Source organism: Mirounga angustirostris, unplaced genomic scaffold (genome assembly GCF_029215605.1).
Source record: "Mirounga angustirostris isolate CCGP_5_RB_7025 unplaced genomic scaffold, mMirAng1.0.hap1 SCAF_8, whole genome shotgun sequence".
In the NCBI taxonomy this organism is placed as follows: Eukaryota; Metazoa; Chordata; class Mammalia; order Carnivora; family Phocidae; genus Mirounga; species Mirounga angustirostris.
The window spans coordinates 133,239,366-133,258,781 of NW_026991716.1; the positions used below are offsets into that span (position 1 = coordinate 133,239,366).

The 19,416-nt window shown below is 39.1% G+C and overlaps 1 protein-coding gene and 1 long non-coding RNA gene across 2 annotated transcripts in view; both read right to left on the minus strand.

The window, feature by feature from the left end:
* CNKSR3 (CNKSR family member 3) overlaps positions 1 to 2,214 on the minus strand; it is a 122,962-nt gene extending 120,748 nt beyond the window's left edge. Inside the window, exons 1-2 of the mRNA XM_054505606.2 lie at positions 2,150 to 2,214; positions 1,071 to 1,144 (exon numbers count right to left, since the gene is read on the minus strand). The gene's annotated coding sequence lies outside the window, so the exon portion shown is untranslated. The remainder of the gene's footprint in view (positions 1 to 1,070; positions 1,145 to 2,149) is intronic.
* Positions 2,215 to 2,367: 153 nt separating this feature from the next.
* The window catches only part of LOC135365630 (uncharacterized), a 40,188-nt gene continuing 23,139 nt past the window's right edge, over positions 2,368 to 19,416 (minus strand). Inside the window, exon 7 of the long non-coding RNA XR_010413813.1 lies at positions 2,368 to 2,656. This is a non-coding gene — a long non-coding RNA (uncharacterized LOC135365630). The remainder of the gene's footprint in view (positions 2,657 to 19,416) is intronic.

A 19,416-nucleotide genomic window follows, 5' to 3' on the forward strand; every position in this document is an offset into this window, starting at 1 on the left:
AAAAATATAAAATTTAAGGTGTTGGAGTAGGTTCATTTTAGCTGTTTCTGTATCAAACAGCTGTCAAAATAGAATTTTGTGGTGAACACTTTTTCAAACAGACTTTATTGAATGAGATTTTCAGATCTTTCTGTATATGTCGTATATGCTGTTAGGTTTGGGGGGAAAGCATCTTGTTACTTGAGGACATGTCAAAACCAGAAAGCATATTCAGCTCACAGTTCTCCATCAATTAAATTGCTGCCAGGAAGTAACAGAGCGTCCAGGAAAATTTCAATCAGGTACCAGAAATCTACAGGGATAGCTTTGTGTTTCAGTAACCACTCTGTGGACACAATGAGGGGAAATGACCCACCAGAAGAATAACATCTGGAGTTGTCCAAATGCATTACTCCAGACCTGGTCAGTTAAGTGTCATGAGAATGATACCATCATTTAAATATATGTTTCCACGGAAATGCCAAATGGGGTTGGACACAGGATTATACTGTGTGGCATGGAACATTTGCTCTCCTAACATTGTGGAAAGTGATATTTATTTTTTAGTTTGTGTTTTTATGACTAGCTGATAACTATGTTCTTACTTCGTGGGTCAAAACCTCACTCCCCAAGAAACAAAACAAAAACCCCCAAACCCAGCTCTGAACAGACCAGTTGCTCCTGAGTCTAGCGGAAAGCAAGCTGAGGGAGACTCACATGACCTGGCTTCCAGCTGATGGCACATTTGCGACATCATGTGAACTTCGTGTGGTCACAAGACCTCTGCCCTTTAGTTTCCTCACTTATTAAATGGGTATAATTATGCCAGCCTGACTCACAGAATGAAGTCGAGGAACTATAGGATCATGCATGTGAATGTCATCTATTAATTACAAAGCACTGGAAATGTGAATTATCATTTTAAGTGGACAGAAATATATAAGAGGGGAAAAAAAAGAAGAAATAAGAAGTGGAACCTGCTCAACAAAGGAAATTCTCACCTCCAATTCTAATAGCTTTAAGATAAAAGAGATCCTTGGATAGCGTCCACTAGGGAAACTCTCTTGATGGCTGGTGTCCATACTAATTACCTGTCGACAGTGACTCTCCCACTCTGTTTCCGATGCACTGAAATCGTTTCCTGAATGCAGGTTGCTTCACAGTCCTACAAAAAAAAGCACCCATTGATATCTGGAGATAATTCAACCATGGCCACAGCAAGCAAGTCAGCTTATAGAAAACACTACAGAAAGTAATTTTATTTGCCCAGTTCCGAATTGCCTGACTCTACCTACAGAGCACCCTCAGGGGCGTGTGAGGAACTGAGGTGATTTTCGTTTGTGGACAGGTTAGGTTCCTGAGTCACGTGAGAGAAGATTGCTTGAGGGAACAACTGACGTGGTGGGCAAGGTATCAGGTGAGGGCTTACACAGGCCCAGGAGACATGGCTATGCAGTTTCGAATCAGGCACTAGAGAACCAAACTCAAATTTTACAGAAACACAGAAAAGACTTGCTTTATCAAATACAGTCATAGTCACGTAAGAATTACATTTAATGCTCTTTGGCTTTTGATAACTAAAATGTGATGCCTTCCACAATGGTGGAATTATTTCACTGAGGAAACTAGCCCCTTGGGAACATTCTTTAGGAAATGAAAGAAATAATGGCATTGTTATATTCTGTGTTGGCCGCTGGAGTCATGTGTGAGTTAGTCCCACTCCAGATGGTTAGAACCTCAGGGGGGAGCCCCTGTGGCCCCCTGATTTAAAGGACCCATGCCCTCCTGGGAGAGCCCAGAAGCTGAAGCCATAGCTCACCTTGGGATGGGGGAAGGAGATCAGGAGGTGACAAAATCAATGTAGTAAAATATTAATAACAAGTAGAACTGTCTGCACACAAACTCTAGCTCTCCCTCTGTCTTATAAAAACTCAGCCTCCCATCACTTTCTCCCTGCTGCCTTCCCCCACTATTGCTACCTTTGATTTGAACAAGCAATCTTTGCCAGGATAAAAATGTCAGAAACGGACAAGGAATCTCCCACACAGTGCTATTAAGCGGGGGTGGGTGGGGGGTAGGGGTGGGGGCGTGGGGGTGGTGGTAGTTCCTTTGACCCTCTTAGGAAGACCTACTGTAGTAAAGAAAAAAACTGCATGAATTCCAGCCCTACCTTCCTCATTTTCACTTATCCAGATGATTGTGCACAGGTCACTTTCCTCACCCATAAACAGGAGTCTGCAAGTAATAATATCCATCTTAGAGGACTGTGAGTGTGTACACATTAAATATATCACAACATATAAGGCAGGTATTCAGTATGTCTTAAGAGTTATTGTTCTTGAACTTAATAATGGGCTTTGTATTGGGGGATTATTTTTCAGGAAAAAAATCAAACAGGGTGTTAGAGAAGTGTTATGGTTCCAAACATGAAAAAAACTGTTTTATTAAAAGAGGGGGGGAAATCAACTTAGCTTTGTCAAGAGAGCTCTGTATCGCAAGCAATCAGCTTCTTGTTCATTGTCAAGTTCAGTGAAAGTACACAAAGTCCTAGAGACCTGATAATAATTAAGAATATTCACAGGCTTCTTCCTAAGGCTCCTTTTAATCATTGACTCAATATTTGCGTGGTCTTTCCATTGGCCGCTTTTGTTGTTTTATACAATCTCTTGGTCTCAATCTGGAATAAGTGGAGGAAACTTCTAAATTAGAACATTTGCTACAACAGTTGTCCTTTTATGTTCTGATTTTAATAAAGAGATGCTATTATTCTGGAGAAACCTTTCATAAACTGAATATTGTTTCAAAATCTGCTTATTTACATTTCTCATGGAACTTTCTATGGCATGCTGTGTTCAGTAGGAAACATCTGTCTTTGGGGTTTTCATCACTGAGAGGTGGTTTACTACAAGGGCATGGCACGCCTGGGTGCACACAGATAACTCCCCAGCAGGGACTGGCCCATGCACACGTGTCCAGTGACATCCACGGCCATATCCTCTGGGGAACACTTGTGTCACGAGCAGAGAACATACAGAGGTGTAGTCCAAGCGGAAATGCCCCCAGAGGTTCCAGGGAAGTGTCTGTAATAAGAGACTAGCCTGTTGCTAGGACAGAGCCTTTGGTACTTCATCAATGTTATCACACGGGGGCTCTTGTTAAAGTGAACTCAGGTCCTTTGAGGGATGTGCACTTTGGGAAATTCCAATTAATTAGTGTTAACTTCCCACTGACATCTCTTCTCCAAGGAAGTCCCATGTGAGAAGTAAAGTGAGGGTCTCTTCCATTTTGTTTGTGTCGATCTGGCCTTCCCACAATGGACTAACAAGTGAAATCCTCTATTTTTTAAGACCTATAGTATCTCACAGAAGCCAAGGATTTTAGGGGGAAAAAATCCATAAAACTACAAAGCTCCTAAAGCTCGAAGGCAAACCTCCCCGAATATAGACCGATACTCATTCGATATTTTGTACATCCATCTATGTTGTTAGCTTTTCATTGAATGGATTGATTAAAAGTTCCCAGTGTTACTGCCCAACTCCCTGGAGCCGCACTTGATGAGAAAATAAAGTGACCCTCTCTACTTTTAGAAGGTGCTGCTAGCTGTGGAGAGCGGCGGCTGGCCCTACCTGGTCATGAGGTCACAAGGGTGCCTCTCTCTCCAGCCCCACATTCAGTGCCTGCACACTGGGAGCTTGAAATCAGCTATGGTGAAAGTATTTATGCCACGGAAATAGGCATATGCTGCAAATTAGGGCTTGATCTTCCTCTAGACAACTGGATGTTGAGCATTTACAGACACAGCCTGGCTCTAGGCCTCCTTTTTAAAGCTGATGCCATGGGAAGTATGTTGACCTCGATGTGGCTATCTGGAGAGCTGCCACAAAGTGATAGGCAAAGAACCGAGGGCACTTAGCTTCCGGGAATCGCCACCTTCGTGTTGGAATATCAAAGCTGCCTGCTGAAGGAAACCCACCACAGTAAGGGGTGGCTTCTTTCTTTCCCTTCTACATACGTGTATATATGGGATATTTTTTTTCAACCTAAGACTTGTCTCTTTCAGTTTTTCCTATTTGACTTTATGTCTTGAATTTAACTAATTTTTCAAGATACTTTGACTATTTTATTTGGATCATGATTCTATTAGGGATTCTATTAGGGAATCAAGTTGTTGTTCAACCTGAGTAAAAGCACTTGTAACTATAAAACCCAATAGAAACACAAAATACGAGTGGCATTTTCATGGGAATCTGACAAACAATACCGTCAATATTCACATCTGGATCGTTGATACGGTGTTGAAAAGGGCAAGAGGATTTGCCAGGTGCAAAGACGTGGAGGCGGATGGCTTAAGAGGAGACCCAAGGAAGCCAGAGAGCAAAGGAGCAGGCAGAGAGAGGGGGGAGGACAGGAGCAGCACGAAGAGGGTCTATAAGCTACGTATCACTGCGGACGCAGGCCCGCTGGGCACTGAGTAACCCTGTGACAGGTACAGAATCATCCGTCTACAGCAGTACATCCCGAGCATTTATCCGCTGACTCCCTTCCTCTCGTGGTGGAAGGTCGCCCCTGGAGATGACAACTCCCCAGCATTTCCAGGCTGTGGGGCAACTTTGCAAACAACTTCTGAGGAAGCCCTCTGCAGCAAAGTTGTGGGAGGTGAACCAGCAGCGAGGCGCACAGGAATCAGGCCACGCCAACCACCTGCAGGCAGAGGCGGACCAAGCGGTGTGGCACAGGGCACGCGCGGCACCTGCTACGGACGGGATTGAGGGACACACTTTGAGAATTGTTCATTGATTCGATAAATCTTTACTCAATTATTTATTAACTGATTAGATCATCAGATACTGACAAGGCACCTACTATTTCCAGGCACTGTTTTAAGGGCTGAGGATGCAGCAGTAAATAAAACAAAGTCCTTGCCCTCAATAAGCTTATAATGTAGTGGAGGAAGACAGATGATTTTTAGAAGTGAGAGTATAATGTCAGTCAGTGATTTGTGCTAAAAAAAATTTTTTTATTTGAATAAAAAAGGCAAAGGACTGGGAGGTGATGGGCCCAGGGTAGGGGCAGGGAGTGTTATTTAGGAACGGTGGTCAGGGAGTTGCTCTCGGATGAGGGACAGTCTGAGCAAATCTTGCATGAAGTGAGAGCGGCATGCAGGCATCCTGGGGACTGGTTTTCCAGGCAGAGGGAACGGTCGGCACAAAGGTCTGCAATCAGGAACTACCCTGGTGTTTAAAGGACCACAGACAGGTGCTGCATTGGGCAAGGAATCCAGTGCCAAATGAGCGAGAGAGACGCTCCTGCTGTGTCCAGCTAAGAGTCTCGGAAGGGACTACCATTAACTTAAAAATTACCAATCACACAAATGAACACAAATGTATACATTGTGGTAAACACGTAATTGGATTTGTGTTTTCAAATGATTAGCTTGTCTACTGTAAGAAAGACTGAAGGCGGTCAGAGTTTAGGGTCCATCTACCATTTGACACTGTTCATTGCATTATGCTTTACTTCTCACCATCGATAATCTGAACACAGCTCTGGGAGCTTAGTGTGCTTCATGACCATCCGCTCCATAGTTTACTTTTTAGAAACATCTTAGTTTGTAGAAATTGGAAACACCTGTATCCTCCATCCCTGCATGGAAAAGCTAGAGGGAACCTAACCTGAAACTCATAGATAGAACTGATTTCCAGTGTCATGCCAAAGGCTAACTGAAGATTCAAGAGCCAGCGTGGTTTGGTGGAAAGAACATAGACCTGGATTCAAACTTACCTAGGTTCCAATTCCAGTCCTAATGATTACTTACTATGTAGCTATAAGTTATTATATCCTCTAAGCCTCATACATAAAAGGAGAATAATAACGCCTACTCTGGAGCAATATGGAGATTAAATCAGATCACCCATACAAAGCATTTGATTCATAACAGAGCCTGGAAAATGGATTACTATTAGCATATCGATCATATGATGGAAACACTGTGATTTGCATGTTTTTGTCTAGACTACAAAAAGTATTAAAACAGCACACACAGAATTGAAGCTAAGTAAACAAACTGAAAGGAGCTTGTCAATAGATCTGATAAACCAGTTTAGGCCAATTAGCCCAAGACACGGTAGTTAGTATTTGCCAGTGACTGTTGTGGTAATGAGAAGGGGATCCAGTAGAAAGTAAAAGTCAACAGTGTATGGATGACTTCCTGGAAAAGTGTCTTTCCAGATCTCGTTTAAAGAGAGGTCAGACGGACAATGAAACACAGATGCTGAAGCCTCAAGCCTAGGAATGAGATTCTGCGAGGTCCAATCCCCAAATGAGAAACACACTTTGATGATCCAGCAAGAACTTCTCGTTAGTGCAGGAACACATGCCTGCCATCTGTCAGGGAGGATATAATCGTATCACTGACTCCCACACAGCAAGCCGAGCCATAATCATGCTTTACTAGGCTGCAGAGATCACAGGAGCAAGCATGCCCTGTTAGCCCCAGGACAGGCACCATCCTGCAAGGTAAGTAATTCGCAGCTGTGTCTTGGTCTATTTGAGGATGGTCAGTTTGAGACAGCGACACAGGGACCTCTCCCAACCCCGAGGAAGTGAACCCCAGGCAGCAGCTTCCACACTAATGAAGGGAAGCTGGGTGCTGTGTGCAACTACTTCACTGTCTCTTGGGCACCAAACTTAATCACATTTAGACTCACTTACCGTAACAGCAGTGCATATATGTAGTATATCATACTATGTGGCTTTCAAAGCATTCTGATATACATTATTTCATTATAATCCTGATAGCAACCCCGTGAAGATGGTTATTATTGTCCTTGCTTTAGAGTTGGAGTCACTGATCTACAGAAAAACATTAATTGATTCAACCCAGGACCCATACGAACTAGACCTGGAGTCAGGGATTTGAACCTGGGGCACCTGACACCAAGCTTTATCTTTGTGGCTGCACACTATATAGAGTTTTAGATCCCTGATTTCCCAGCGCAGTCCCACAGTGGCATTACAGCCGACTGGGGGCAGTGGAACAGCATGCATTTTTACTGATGGCCCTGGCTGAGGCCACATCAGAGAGCAGGTAGCCCAGAGAATCAATCCAAACAAGCCCAGTGGTCATCAATCCAGAAGTCTAGTGGCCAGATCTAAGAAGTGTGTTCTGAAAGTGAGATCTCAGCCAGACCAGTAATTTCTCAAAAGCCAAGATGATCCTGGGCAAATGAACTCAATGAAAGAGCAGGCTGCTTCTTCTCCCTCAGTAAAGCTAGGTGTGGGTTGAACAGTATAATTTGAAAATCTCTTTGAACCTATTAATAGAATCGAAGCAAATCATCCAAACTTTGCCTGAAGGTCTGGTCTCCAACTTGGGTTATGCGTTCTTCCAAGTAAAGTCTTTAAGTATGGAATCTTGACCAAACAATTTGGATGAAGGCTTTTGCTCCTATTTTGTAAACTCTAATATTCCTGTGACCTGTTTTACTAGTTAATGGAAATGTGTGATATGGAAACTCTGTCATTACAATTTGAGAGAAATGTGAAGTACTTCCTTTGGTAGCCACAGTTTCTCTGCCATGAACCTTAATAAACATGTAAGCTCCAGGAGGGCAGGGGTCCTTGTCTGTCTGGATCACTAATATAGTCTCACTGCTGGCAGATATTGGAAGCTCAAAAAATAGCTGTTGAATGAATTAATGAATGAATTGTGATGATATGGGGTGTTTTGCATTGCATTTTGGAGAAAGAGTCATTTGTTTGGAAGGAGAACCAGAAACAGATTCTCTCATTATAAAGTACCATGATTATCTTGGTAAGACATTAAGTATCTTCCCCTTTCCCTGATAAGGGAAAGATAAGCAGCTAAGATAGAATGTATTTACTGCTTTTCTAATAGAATGTAGGTTTCAAAATTACTACATGGTCATGCATACAACAGATAAAATATGTGAAGTGTGGAAGGTACTAATTATGTAGGGAATGGTTTCCAATAAGGGTCAAGGGTGCTATACCATAGGACTACACAGGGGATTGTGAGCTCATACCCTATGTGACTTTTCTGTAAAGGGAAAACCTGTTTATATTATCTGAGCCCAGAACCTAACTCCATTTTACATCTAAACACAAAGTATTATTCTCCAGATTAACATATATGTGATTCTCTAGGAATGCAAAAATCATGTAACTTGAGGGAAGACTGAGACTTTGGAAATACACCAAAAGTAACTGACCACTGAAGAAAATTCCCATCAACAAATGCTTCTAGTATTGGAGGCACCAATAAGAGACCACCCATATCGGTGTGGTCTTGTAATTGCTGCATTAGCAGTGATACTAAATTAACATTCAAACTTACTTATTTAGACTTTCACTTCCATCCGTGAAATATTAGTGGCTACAGTAATTCTCTTCCCACCATGCACAAGTTGAAAACTGAACAAACTATAGGAAACAACTGTTTTCAGATTGGACAATTGGCAGTACAGGTCAGACTGTGATCCCTGAAAGGACAGATCAAATGAGGTTAGGGTTATAGTTGCCCCAGCTCACTGCCTGGAGGTGGTTTCCAAGCCACAGCACGGAGCCTGGTAGTCTTAAGGAGCTAATGAGACAGAGATCAGAGTCAAGGAGGCCCAGGGTGGCTAGAATATTTAAGGCAGAGGACTGGCAAGGAAGGAGCAGCACAGAGAGAAAGAGAGAGAGCTTCCAAGATCTGTAAAAGAGTTCTCTCAAATCTTTGACTAAATACTGATGATAAATATGATTACTTATAGGGGAAAAAAAAACTAGATGGGATTGACAGCAGATAGATACTGCAGGAAAAAAAAGATCCATAAACTTGAAACAATAGTATCTCCAAAATGAAGCACAAAGAAAAGAAAAACTGGAAAAAAATAAACAGAGCATCAGTGACCTATGGAACAACATCAAGGGTCTAAAGCATGTATAACTATAGTACCAGATAGAATGGGTGGGAGAAACAGAAAATATTTAAAGAAATAATGGTTGGAACTGTCAAAATCTGATGAAATCTATAAACTCTCAAGTTTAGGATTCTCAAGGAACTCAAAGAAGAACAAACATAAAGAAACCAAACTAAGAAACATCATAAAATCAGGGATAAACAGAAAATCTTAAAAGGTCAGGAGGCCAAATGGTAGGTAGGACACACTACATACAGCGGAACAAAGATAAAAATTGCAGCAGACTTCTCATCAGAAACTTTGCAGGCCAGAAGGCAATAGAGTAACATCTTAAGTACTGAAGATAAAACTTTCTATCTAGAATTCTATACCCAGAGAAAATAGCCATCAAAAATGAGAGCAAAATAAGACTTTTTTTTTGGAGTTTGAAAAGATTCATCACCAGAAGAATGCACTACAAGCAACATGAAAGACAGAAGGAAAATAATGCCAAATGACAATCTGGATCTACACAAAGGAATGAAGAACATGGAAACAATAAATACGTGGGAACATAGTAAAAGACCTTTTCTTTTCCTCATTCTAAATCTTTTTAAAATGCAATTGATGATTTAAAGTCACAATAACAGTTTGTATTGTGGGGCATGTATGGCAAAAAATAGCACAATGTATGATGATACTGGGTGTGAAACAACAGTGTGAAGGAGAAGGGGAGGAAAATGGAGGCATCCTGTTGTAAGGTGCTTACATTCTATGTGCAGGAGTATAATATTATTTGAAAGTAGATTGTGATAGGTTACAAATGTATACCGTAAACCTCGAAGCAACCACTGAAAAAAATAAAACATATCACAGATCTGCCAGCGGTAAGGAAAAATAAAATCGTAAAAAACAATAACTGGTTAATCCAAAAGAAATCAGGAAGCAAGAAAAAAAAAGGAACAAAAATTAAATTGGACAAATAGAAAGCAAATAGCAAGATGGTGGCAGATTTAACCCCAACCATATCAATATTTACATTAAATGCAAATAAACTAAACACTCCAATTACAAGACAGAGATTGTCAGATAAAAAAAAAAAAAGCAAGACCTAACTATAGTGCTGTTTATGAGAAAAGCACCTTAAATATAAAGAAACAAATGAATTAAAAGGAAAACTACAGAAAAAGGTATACCATGAAAACATCAAGCAAAAGAAAGTTGAAGGGGCTATATTAATATCAGACAAAGTAAACTTCAGAACAAAAAATATTCCCAGGAATAAAAAGGGCACATTTCTGAGTGACGAAGATGTCAATTCATCAAGACAATGCAGAATCTTAAATGTTTATGTTTCTAATAACCAGAGCATCATAATACGTGATAACTGACAGAACTAAAAGAAGTAAAATAATTTGAGATTTCAACACTAATTTCTCAGTAATTAATAGGACAAGTAAACAGGAAGTCAGTAAGAAAACAGAAGATTTGAACAACACTACAAACAGAGTTGACTAATTATCATTTACAGAACATTCCAAACAACCATAGAACATTCACAAAGATAAATGATATCCTGGGCCATAAAACAAATATAAATATAAAGATCCTATTTAGCCCTTATTTCAAAATATAAATATAAAGTGTGGAAAATATTCAGTTGAATACTGTTTTTATTTATAAATCTAAATGTATTCATTGTAACAAGGAACAAGCATCTAACTACTTATGTCTTCTTTTATAGCAACTGAGTTTCTATATTGAATTGCTTTTTATTTTTCTTTAAGTTATCAATAAATTTCATTTCATGACAGAAATGAGTATTACAAAGAAGTTATTAAAAGTGGCACTGGGCATAATAGAACATAGAATCATCCATCTGGAGTGAAAATGAGGAAGTACTGATGTCCCTCTTGCCTTCACCAGAAGTCTGGTAGAAAAAGAGCAGTGAAGTGGAGTGTCTCATATGTACAGACTACAATTTCTTCCTCTTGCCAAAATGATGTACTGAGGTACGTCTCTATAAATTTGTATTTTGTATGTAGAAAAATCACAGTTGAAAAGGAATTATTAATACTACTGATGAGATCTAAACAAAATAGAGTACAGTGGTGTTATTACCCTCCTAGATGTGGAAACAATATTCTTATTAATGCAGCCAAGAATTGTAGCTAATTTTTTTGGAAGCCTCATTATATGGTTCATATCACATTTATGGCTCATAAGCTTCCCATATGTAAAATGAGTGAAAAGACTTGGGAGTTTTTTTTAATGCAAATGAAAATTTTGCATTTACATATTCCTGTAAGATTTTTATCTTGTTGACTTGTGAATCCTAGTTCTAGTCTACTGAGAAAATTTTGAATATTAATTCTGATGAGCTTCATAAAGTTGCCTCCTATCCCCCATTTTTGTGGCAGGGGTACATTTGATTAGCATAGGTAAGATGTCTTTGACATATTCACATTCATGCTTTTTAATCAAGCAGTACTGTTTTCCTGAAAAGCTCCAATATATTTAGCACTATGGACTCCGACACTGAGAACTCCTGGAAGTGTCAGTGACTGTTGACTCTCAGCTCTGTGCCTGCTCCCTGCACCACTGAGGCTGGAAGTCTGAAAACCACATTCCCCAAACTCTCGTCAGCTCTCCTCTTGTTACATCTGCCAGAAAAAAAGCACTAATCTGAGATAGAGAGAAGTCTTTTGTTTGATGACAGCTGCAGGCAGTTTTTGGCAGGTGTTAAGGTGGAAATAAGGTGGAGGCTACTTCAGCAGCCCAGGGAGTGACCACTTCCTGGTAGTGAAGACCTCTCCAGTAGATCCAGAAGCAACAGTGCAACAGCAAGTGTTGTCTCAAGATCATGGGCTTAGATCAGCCCAGGGATATTTCCTACTTTTGGTCTGTGACTATCATCCCTTATTCCTTGTTGTTCTTCAAACACCTCTCTTCATTCTTCTGCTCTTCCAATACATTTTATTTAATTTTTTAAAGAGAGAGAGTGTGCATGTGAATGAGAGGAGGGACAGAGGGAGAGGGAGAGAGAGAATCCCAAGCAAGCTCCATGCCCAGAGCAGATTCCCCGTGCAGGGTTTGATCCCATGACCCTGAGCTCACAACCCGAGCTGAAATCAAGAGCTGGACACCCAACTGACTGAGCCACCCAGGTGCCCCATCTTTTAATACACTTGAAACCAACTTCCTGTATTAAATTTTGCTCTATTTGAAAAACCTAGGATGGTCTCTGCTTTTCTGTCTGGACTCTGATTGATATAGTGACTTTTGGACAATAGTCTCAAAACCAACAGTTTTTCAGAAAAAAAAAATCATTCACTGGACAATTACAACATGCCAGGCACTTTTGTTAAGCGTTTGGAAACACAAAGTCAAATAAGTAAGATATGATCCCTACCCTAAAAGAGATTTTAGCATGGTCAGCAAGAGAGAAAAGTAAATAAATGGTTGCAGCCATGGGATACATGTTAAATTAGAAATATGTGTAGGATTTGGGGCATGGAGAAGAAATACCTAAATAAAAATGGTTGACATGGGAAATGAAGGTGGAGTAGGCTATGCTTGTGGGACAGTGTGAAGGTTAAATAAGACAAACATGGATGAAGAAAGTGGGAAGGGCATTCTACGTAGTTGCAACAGGTGTAGCTATGAACTACCATGAAACTTGGGAAATGTTATATTCTGAATAAGTAGACCTCACAGATGTATGCAGAGTTAACAAGGGGACAATCACCTACCGACCGAGGAGCCCCTGCCTTTCATGAACTGCAACACTGTTCAACCCCATGGTTTTCTATACTTGTTCTGATGTCAACTCATAGAAAGCTTTGCAGAAGTTTTTAGAAAATATACTAAGATATTTTCATTTTTATTCATGCAAATGCCATTGGAAGAGCTTTTCATCTGAAGGAAAGATTTTCATTAATCCCACCAAAAATAACCCATGTTTATAAAGTAAGGTCAGTATTTCTAGCCTACCTCGATTACAGGTACTACACAAATTAATAATGGAACTATTAACAATCCTGTGGCCTGCAATTTATTATCTGATATTCATCTAAATGGGATCATTTTAGTGTGGGCACATTTGAAGATGGAGAACAGACATTCTCTTTTGCCGCTTACAAAATTCAAAGATTAAGAAACAAAATAGCAAGAGGATAAAAGAAGCATTGTTTTAACTACAGTATTTTGTAAGATGAAGATTTTTCATTTGATTATAAATCCCTTAAGGCCAAGAACTCTGTTTATTCACTCAACAGGTATTTATTGACAGCCATTTCATGCTAGACCCATTCAGGTACTTGCAGTGGAATAATTTAACTCTTGAACAAAACAGTAACCTTGATTTTTATCTAGTTTAGTGATTTACAAATCTTTTCTTTTTTCTTTTTATTTTTTGGCCTTAAAGCTCTTTCATCAAGTGAAAGTTCACATGCAAGTCCAGTAAAATCCAGTAGACATAAGGAAAACTGCTCCCTTTGAGCAGGTAGTATGGGAGCCCAGACCCCCAGCAGCTTGTGCCCACTGCGTCCACCCCACCCAGCAGTCCCTAGGAGTAGTCACAGTTACACCAAGGCTTTATAGGGAACAATTGGAAAACCACTGATGTACTCAACCCCTCAACTTAGAGATAAGGAACTGAGAACCAAAGAGACACAGACTGCTGTCCAAGGCACACAGCTGGTGAGAGGTAAACCCACCTAGAACAGAGTCTGTGATGATTGAGGTCCACAGGATCTCAGATTTAGCAGGGCCCAGGTCTAAGGGGATTCAAAACTTCAAACCTGGCCAAAGGAGCCCTTCTTACATAAGAAAGTAAGAATTTTTTAAATTAAAAAAAAAAAGATATTTTATATGTTGTGAGCTATGTCTGGATCTTTAGACTCATTTATGTTTTCATTATATTCATACATGTAAGAAGAGCTAATAAAAATGTATTGATTATGATATGCAACCCAGATGGCTGCAATAAATTGAGCGTATAGTAATAAAAAAATGTATTGAGCACAGAGGTTTTTAGGAATTAAGTTAGAAAACCCAACCAACAGCTAATATCATCCTAAATGGGGCAAAACTAAAAGCTTTTCTTCTATGGTCAGGAACAATACAGGGATGTCCACTCTCACTGCTTTTATTCAACATAGTACTGGAAATCTTAGTCACAGCAATCAGACAACAAAAACAAAGAAAAAGCATCCAAATCAGTGATGAAAAAGTAAAACTTTCACTATATTCAGATGACATGACATTATATATAGAAACACTGAAACACTCCACCAAAACACTACTAGAATTGATAAATGAATTCAGTAAAGTCATAGGATAAAAAAATCAATGTACAGAAATATGTTGCATTTTATACACCAACACTGAAGCAGAAGAAAGGGAAATTAAGGAATCAATCCCATTTACAATTGCACCATAAGATACCCAGGGGGGAAAAAAAAAGGAATCAACCTAACCAAAGAGATGAAAGACCTGTACTCTGAAAACTATAAAACACTGATGAAAGAAACTGAAGATGACACAAAGAAATGGAAAGATGTTCCATGCTCAAGGACTGAAAGAACAAATATTGTTAAAATGTCTATACTACCCAAAGCAATCTATACATTTGATGCAATCCCTATCAAAACACCACCAGCATTTTTCACAGAGTTATAACAAACAATCCTAAAATTTGTAAGGAACTTTCACAAAAGACCCCGAATAGCCAAAGAAACCTTGAAAAAGAAAAAGCTGGAGACATCACAATTCCAGACTTCAAGTTATATTACAAAGCTCTGGTGATCAATTGTATGGTACTGGCACAAAAACAGACACATAGATCAATGGAACAGAATAGAAAATCCAGAAATGAACCCACAAGTATATGGTCAATTAATCTTCGACAAAGCAGGAAAGAATATCCAAAGGGGAAAACACAGTCTCTTCAACAAATGGTGTTGGGAAAACTGGACAGCTCCATGCAAAAGAATGAAACTGGACCACTTTCCTACACCACACACAAAAATAAATTCAGAATGGATTAAAAACCTAAGTGTGAATCCTGAAACCATAAAAATCCTAGAAGAGAACACAGGCAGTAACTTCTTTGACATCAGCTATAGCAATTTCTTCCTAGCTATGTCTCCTGAGGCAAGGAAAACAAAATAAAAAATTAACTACTGGGACTACCTCAAAATAAAGAACTTCTACACAACAAAGGAAACAATCAAAACTAAAGGCAACCTACAGAATAGGAGAAGCTATTTGCAAATGACATATCTCATAAGGGGTTAGTATCCCAAATATATAAAAAACATAAAAAGCTCAACACCCAAAAAATGAATAATCCAACTAAAAAATGGTCAGAAAACAAGAACAGACATTTTTCCAAAGAAAACACAGAGATGGCCAACTAACACATGAAAAGATGCTCAACATACCTGATCATCAGCGAAATGCAAATCAAAACTACAATGAGAAATCACCTCACACATGTCAGAATGACTAAAATTAACAACACAAGAAACAACAGGTGTTGGCAAGGATGTGGAGAAAAGGGAACCCTCTTGCACTGTTGGTGGAAATGCAAACTGGTACAGCCAATGTGGAAAACAGTATGGAGGGTCCTTAAAAAGTTAAAAATAGAACTACCCTATAATCCAGCAATCACACTCCTAGGTATTTACCCAAAGCATACAAAATTACTAATTCAAAGGGATACATGCACCCTGATGTTTATAGCAGCCAAATTATGGAAACAGCCCAAGTGTCCATCGATTGATAAATGGACAGAGATGTGGTATATATATACAATGGAATATACTCAGCCATAAAAAGGAATGAAATCTTGCCATTGAAAATGTGGATGGAGCTATGGAATATTATGCTAAGTGAAATAAGTCAGTCAGAGAAAGACAAATATCATATGATTTTACTTATATGCGGAATTTAAGAAACAAAACAAATGAGCAAAGGGGGAGTGACAAGAGAGAGAGGCAAACCAAGAAACAGACCCTTAACTATAGAGAACAAACTGATGGCTACCAGAGAGAAGGCTGGTGGAGGGATGCATTAAATAGGTGATGGGGATTAAGGAGTGCACTTGTCATGATGTGCACCTAGTGAAGTACAGAAGCGTTGAATCACACATTCTACACCTGAAACTAACATTACACTCTATGTTAACTAACTGGAATCTAAGTAAAAAATTTAAGAAAAAAGTTAGAAAAACCAAGCAAGTATTTCATCTTGATCCATGAGTTACTGGTGATTAAACAGTATATACATTTCTGGCTGGTTTCAGGGAAAATTTACCAGATTTGTGAATTATAAAGACAGTTGAACATGTTTTCCACTTTGGAGGCAGATGGAGTTGCATCAAAATGTAAAAGCAATTTAAAAACTTTTATTGTATGATATGATTAGAGATTTACTTTAAAAGTATTTCCATGTGCTGAAACTTGCTCCATGTAGTAAAGCTTTAATAAAGTTTGAATTATGCAAGCACATGAGCTAGAATTGCAATTATATGTAATTGACTTTGCCAATGTAATTGAAATGCATGGGCTTACTATTTAATTTACAAATCTGTGCACAATTAGTTGTGTGTGATCTTTTTTATCTCTTTTTATAATGCTATACTCCTGTAAGTTATGTGAAATCCAAAAGCCTATTACTAAGGGCATTTGTAGATTAGTACACATCTCTGACATCCTTAATGAAATATCCATCCCCTTGCCATTCTGGCTCTTGGTTTGACTGATTAGGCAATAGCTCTAGTTAAGAGAGCCAAATTGGTTCTCTACTTAAAAGAGAGAAATTACCTTCCTCTTGATAATTATCTGCACTCTCATTCTAATCCTCAGCCACCACCACCACCAGTATAAGGCAAAGCACTGATTAAATATTTCTCTGTTCGTTCCATAAAAAAAGACTTCACAAATGCATATTTACTACCCTCCAGAAAATAATACCTTAAGTGGAATATATATTTATTATCTGCCTGAACTTGCCAACATTAAACAAATCTTTAATGCCTCTAATTTATACCCAGATACAGTACTTGAAATTTTAAATAGCAGTTCCAGGAAGCCAAAAGATTTTGTGTAACATGGGGAAAGAATTTCCTATCTTCTGGCCAGAAGCTGACTTCTCAACAATGTAATAGAATCAAATAATTGCTAGAGCTTCTATGTCTTTATCTTAGTCACATGCTCTTCAATGGTTTCAGTGGATCATAACATGATCATTTTTCCATGGGGCCATCAAGGATGGGCTGGGTAGGAGACTCTGGTATTTGTTTGTGGAGCTTTTAAGAAGTTGGCATTTTGCAGCTTGCGTCTTCTCTCTCCACTCTGTTGGAAGTCTCTGATTAGCAACTGCTCTCTCTTCATTGGCTACAAGATTTTATGCAGCTATCTTTTATCCCTTGAGTGTGGTAACTAGACCCTTGATTATCAGGAACAGAGATTTGCTCAGGCCACTTTAAGAAAAATGGGAACATATAAAGATATGTGAGTGCCAGATCTTAAAAGCTATCCAACCATTAGGCAGGTCTTGAGGCAGGTCTCAAGAGGTCTCTACTTCTCTCATAGCTCATGTGGTCTCTCTTTCAAAGTGCCATTGTTTCCATCTCTGTGTCTACTCCATCTTTTTGGAGGAAATTCCCTAGAATAATTTTTCTGAATTCCCTAGAAATAATTTTGGAGGGAACTAGTCTGGTTGGCTTAACTAATTATTATTTGCCGTAGGACAAAGTCCTTCACATCTGGCTTGGGTTGGGCCAAGTTGAGCCCATCACAGGTGGCCCTGCATAGATAGTCAGACCCTACTTCACTAAGCACTGGCCAGGGTGGCTTCTGCTATTAAAAACAAAAAAAAACAAAAATTCATGGTAGTAGGTACTCTAATTAATCTGCCCAATACATGTATAATTAGAAGGTACATGTGCCTCTTGCTTAGCTAAGAAAAGATCTCACAGAAGCCCAATGCTTCCTCCTTTTTGCACACTGAACTGGCAATTCCTAAGCTTTGGGCTTCTACAGAGCTTTGGCAAAACTTGACTCCATTTTACTTTGAATGATATATCCAGAGTCACCTTCTTTTGTCCAGTTACTCTTTGTGTTTTGAATAATTCACCTGGAATTTTGGTTTAAATGTTCTAGCCATCTCAAATTCCACTGGTTAAAAATAGTTATATCCATGTGCATTTAATAAATAGATCAGACTGCTTAACATTCTCTTTTCCATTCAGAAATCTGAAGGGTAGATTATGCACTTTTTGCTAACTTCCTAGTGACATTAATTTAGGGAACAGATTCTACAAACTCTAAGTCTTGACTCTCAGCTTTTGGAATAATAATGATTTCTTTAAATTTACCATCTGAACAAATAACAATCACCAAGATTTCAGAAAGATTAAAAACAAAATATATTTAAACCTTTCTAATCATTTTCTCCCTCAGTCTTTTCAGACTCTTGTTAATTACAGTGAGTTACTTCTTCAGGAATAAAAACGCTGTCCAGAAGTGTTCAGTGTTTGCGCAGTTAAAAAGGATATTGGAAAAAATGACCTTGCACACTCATTAATAGGAGTTTGGAAGTAACATTTCCTACTCATTATATTTCCACTATTTTCCTTAAAACGGTGCAGTTAAATATGTGGTGTTTCTCAGTTCCAAGAAAACTAAAGCTGACCTAAAATAAACTGAGAGTTAAAAATAGATCCAATATGGTGGGGTCAACAAAGCCTGTATTTTTCCGATCTGATGATTGCACCACTGCACTTAAATTCTATGCATCTGTCTCTATCTCATATGTACACATATTTACTCTGAGGAAATGGGAAAGCGAAGCTCAGCTCAAGAGCAGTAATGTAAACAGCATCGCACCTATTCTCAGCAGGAATCGTTTGCACACCTGTCTTTCTTGGAAATGTTTCAGCTGGTTGTTTTCTCAGGTTCAGGTACAATTTCATTAGGCCCTGGAAACACCTTCACTGTGTCAACTGTGCTGGCCATTAGAGAGAAAGGGAGGAAGAGAGAGAGAGAATATTAGACAGCAGGTTCAGTTTTCTAGGTGCTTGTTTGATGTATCAGACACAAATATGTAAACTTATCATTTTAAAATAATATATCACAGGGCACCTGGGTGGCTCAGATGGTTAAGCGTCTGCCTCCGGCTCAGGTCATGATCTCAGGGTCCTGGGATCGAGTCCCGCATCGGCTCCCTGCTCCTTGGGAGCCTGCTTCTCCCTCTGCCTCTCTCTCTCTCTCTCTCTCTGTCTCTCATGAATAAATAAATAAAATCTTTAAAAAAAATTTTTTTAAATAAATTAAATAAAATAATATATCACATATGAAAGAGAGCTGCAACCATATTAAGGAGGCAAAGAAAAAGAATCCTAACAGGGACGGGGGAGGAGTAAGGAAAGAAGTAACAGGAGGCTTCCTGGAAGCAGTGACCACTGAGTGGGGAAAGAGAAAAATACATTCTCCACAGAGAACATAGGAGTAAAAAGGACTTGGAG